Raw genomic sequence first — 4,522 nt, 5'->3', positions numbered from 1 at the left:
GGACTCCTCACCTGCCTGGTGACATCCACAGGGACACCAGGACTCCTAATCTGCCTGGTGACATCCACAGGAACACCAGGACTCCTAACCTGCCTGGTGACATCCACAGGGACACCAGGACTCCTCACCTGCCTGCTGTCACCTCTCCAAGCTTCTGAGGGTTGGTACACAAAACTGGGAAAATATTTACATAGTATTTCCTCCAGGATGACCTAGCTATCAATGCAGGTTTCATGCTGCGGTTTCAAAGTACATTCCCTATGCTGAGTACTCAGTAAAAATGACATTTGCTTGGGTTCAGTGTATGTAAACAGGCAGCCACAACCTGGCACAGAGCAGCACCTGCTCACCCCACATGACTCTGTAGGACACACAGGGTCAATGGGTTTCAGTTCAGGTGGACTCACATTCTCACAGCCAGGCAGCTGCAAGAAGTGCTGTATTTACTCATTAATTCACTTATTTTTAAGAGTACCACCAAGGCACAACTGCAATCATATTTATATGAAATAGAAATTAGAAAGAACCTGGCAGTTCCCTGGGTGAATCTGCATACCCAACTGGTTTTAAGCTTCATGAGTTCCTTTTCGTTGTTTCAGTCTGGGAAGGGGAGGGAAGCTCACAGGATAAGGAAGTGTATTTTACTTGTTTATTGATCTAAAGACAAAAGAAACTTCAAGTTCCATCATTTAATTTGCACAGACTTTTCAGAGCATGACTGTATTTAAAAAAGGGGACACAATTTCACCTCTCCCTAAAGCTGAGGAGAACCACAGGTTATTTGAAACATCTACAAAAACTTTGTTACTGTAGCAAAATGGGTGTACTGTAGCAAAAACAGGTTCTATGAGAGTCTGGGAATTTCAATGCACAAAGAAACTGGAAACCCATTACAGTGACCAGCGCGTGCTCTCACTCTGCACACAAAAAAATCTATATAGCAAACAAAGATTAGTGAATATACACTCAATTTCAGCTTTGATTATTGGGCAACCTGAACTCATATTTATTTGTTTGCACACTGACTTAATGCTAAGAGAAATTAGTGTAACAGCTAAAGAATGAAACTGCTAGTAGCTGGAAACCTATAAAAACAACTCCAGAAGTGATTCAGTCCAGGACTGTTTAGGCCAAACCTGCAATGAAGAATTAAGCAGAGATTTCAAGGCTTTTCAGACAAAACTGTGGAGCCCAGAATTTAATATCCAGACTCACCTTTGCTTCTAGGACCCTCTTCCGAGCTTTGAGCTCTGCTACAGCTCTGTCTATGTCCACCTGGGGAGCTTTTTCTTCCTTCAGCTTCCTTACCAGCTCTCCCTAGAAGGAGAAAAAGAACAATACAGATTCATTCTTTGAATGCCACAGATGAGACCTCCGCTTCTTCCACCTCCCCTGGCAATCCAAAAGGAGAGTTTTGTCCAGCCTGCACACACAGGTCTCCAGAGGCTGCAAGTGAGAAACACATGTTTGAGAGTTAGCAGAAGTGGACTTCATTAGAGAGATTCAACCACTCCACACAACTGTTAAATCACAGACCTGCTATTAAATCTCCATGTGTAAATATATTCCTCTGTGTACATCAGATTTCCACAAATTCCTGGTTTCTGTCTTTGAGGATGCACTAAGTGGATTCTCAGATGCTGAACACAGGCTTTGCGCTCTCTTTCTCCTTCACCAAGGCTTCTCTTCCTTCTGCCCCTTCCCTTTTCTTTAAAACCTACAACCATTTCAAACTTTTTTTCCTCTGTTCTATCTGATCAAAACTGGCCAGTAAGGACACAAATTTTCAGAAGTAGGTCTCACAGAAGACAGGTATTTGCAGCCCAACGCCTAAGCAAAGAAAGCATTGCGTTTTGTGTGAGAATTATTAGTTTTAAAACCTGTTCAGTAACTTTGAGATACAACAAAGTCAACAAAAAAATTAAAATACCCTTGAAAAAAAATAAAACTCAAAGCCTAAGTATTTCAGAGCAGCAAAACCCTGCAGTGGGTTTACAGGAGGTCTTGAGCTGACTCAAACCACCACTACCTTGTTACAATTCCACAAAGGTCTCGCTGCCCTGTGGAGATGATTCTCCCCTTTCAGCCCAGGGAAGTGCCCAATCCCTGCACACCCGACAGGGTTCTTTTCTGAATATGATCCTCAGCTATCATGCCCAGCTTGGTCCTGGAGATAAATTAACTAAAAGTCTTCCTTTGAGTCCACTCTTCTTCACCAAAACCAAGATCTATCTTTAATCACTCAGAAGGACAAAGGTGCAGGAGGAAAAAGCACAGAGATGCCAAAGCCGCCTCAAATAGGGTGTTCTAAAAATGGGATGCTCTAAGTTCAGCATTTTTCTTGCACCTTGCATGTCTTGAGCTTCAAAACAAAAAAAAAAGGGAAAAAGCCCCCCCAATCCACAGAGATTACAACATTTCCATGACACCAGCTTTTCCTAAATTCTGAACTTTCCTGACATTAATGTTACAGGTAACAGAGCAAGCAAAGAGAAGAGAATACACAGATTGCCATTCTGTAATCAGATTAGAAAAGATAAAAGTGCTTCAGAGACTGAGGGGTTCAAAGGCTTATTTTATTAATAAAAGGAAGTCTCCAAGGACTGCATTAAATCACACACAAGGAGAAGAAGGAAAAATAAGAATCCTGTCAGGATTAACCCTGTCAGCTACAAGAACAGAACAAATCTGCTGTTTCCTTCCTGTTCACTACTTATACCAAAACATGAAAGTTTCACTCTGGGACTGAGGACTGCAACTGCCATTCCTGGGTAACGTGGCAGAGGGAGGGATCTGATCTGGTGTTTTTTTCTTTTAAAGTAGTAAGTCCAAACTGCCTTTGTTGAGCCAGGGGGGTCGGCAGTGGAAAAACATCCAGGCAGCAGCAAAGCTGACTCAATAGAGCCCTCACCCTGCTCACTGCTGGGCATCCAAAAGCAGCACACAGCAATTCTTTGTCTTGACCTATAAGTAAGAGTGCTCAGACATACGCAAGGAGAAGAAAAAAAACCAAAAAACACAACTGAAGCAAATAATTACGCCTGCTGACAGGACTCAATCTAATTAAAGCTCCAATCTCGAGCCCTGCCCAAGAGGAGGAGTGCACAGCAGCACTCGATGTGGCAAATTTTGCTGCAGCTTTGTCCCACAGACCAGCAAAGCAGGGAGGGATCCACCCCTGGATCACGGCAGCTTATTGCATCAGGCACTGCTGCAGGAAGATAGGCTGCTCCCTCTCCATAGGCTGAGTCCCTCAGGTCTAATTAAACCACTTCTCCTGGAGCTGCCAGACACAGACCCCTGCATCCAGAGACATCAACTACCCAGATCTTTGTTACTCCCTCCCTTCCCTCCTGTGCGAATTTCTCCGGGAATTACTACAGCCAGTTGTACAACACAATGTGTGTGGCCCCAGCTGGACAGTTTTTTTTCCCTTGGCACCCCACACCCCAGTTTCAACTCCTGAAAAGAAGGGGTGCATTGGTACTCACAGGCAAATGACAGCACCCAGGATTTTAAACTAAATAAATTGGCTGGTTCTAGAGATCATCGCTTTATTTACAAGCGGCTCTCTTGCCAAGGCATTATGCTGTACAGTGATTCATAATAAAAACTCACTGAAGTGCTGGCATAATTAGAGGGCCATAAATCCACTCATTTAATGGGGAAACACACGCACAAATCTGCGAATACAAGGGACACACGCATAGCTCTGTGTGCAGCTAAGGAGAATAATATGGACTCAGCCACTTAAAGGAGGCACATGGGGGACATACGGGCGCAGGTCTGGCAGGTGGAGAAGGGAGGAAAAGGAACTCCACAAGATCCATTAGCGTACACAGCCAGGGTGCCAAGATTTATTTAGGAAATGAAAAGTCAACCAAATCCTTCTCAGGTAAGAAGGACGATAAAGGTAAAAGGAGGGAGATGGGAAGAGAATGCGATGCAGCCCCAGCTTAAAGGACACATCACCTACCTAGATAAATCAGAATGATGAAATGGAAAATATGCAAAGGAATTACCATCCCTTACTGCATCAGGCAAATATGCAACTCCAGAGAACGTCATTTGCCTCCGAAACCCGGCACAAACTCAGGTCTAAGGGGACATCACCGCGTGACCCCAAAGGGACGAGGAGACCCCACGGGGGCAGTTTTACACGGGAGACACGAAGAGGGGCCGCAAGGCAGGGCACAGGGAGCGCCACCCGGGCACAGCCAGCGCGGGAGGGGACACCCAGGTAGGCTGACGCACACATCCAGCCCAGCCAGGCAGCCCGGCACTGTGGGGACAGCAAAGAGCCGTGGGGGGAAACCCACACGCGATACCCTCCCGCACCGCCTGTGCCCGAGGGGCCGCCCCGCACCCCGGGACCAGCGCTGGGCACGGACCCCGGGGACACCCATGAGGACACCCGGGGGGCCCCTCCAGGCCGCGCAGCGCCCGGAGCCGGAGCCGCCGCAGCGCCCGGGGGGATGCGCCAAGACCCCTCCGCAGGGCGGGCAACCCTGGGGGGGGGGGG

General features: G+C 46.7%; 1 protein-coding gene across 1 annotated transcript in view; it reads right to left on the bottom strand.

Moving 5' to 3' along the window:
* GARS1 (glycyl-tRNA synthetase 1) overlaps window positions 1-1,343 on the bottom strand; it is a 21,839-nt gene extending 20,496 nt beyond the window's left edge. The window contains exon 1 of the mRNA XM_042043672.1: window positions 1,216-1,343. The gene's annotated coding sequence lies outside the window, so the exon portion shown is untranslated. The remainder of the gene's footprint in view (window positions 1-1,215) is intronic.
* Between the last annotated feature and the right edge of the window lie 3,179 nt (window positions 1,344-4,522).

The sequence above is a fragment of the Corvus kubaryi genome, unplaced genomic scaffold, assembly GCF_017639235.1.
Source record: "Corvus kubaryi isolate FWS band 111438036 unplaced genomic scaffold, C.kubaryi_AGA036_p1.0 37398, whole genome shotgun sequence".
NCBI classification, from domain to species: domain Eukaryota; kingdom Metazoa; phylum Chordata; class Aves; order Passeriformes; family Corvidae; genus Corvus; species Corvus kubaryi.
This window is presented reverse-complemented; position numbering and strand designations above follow the sequence as displayed.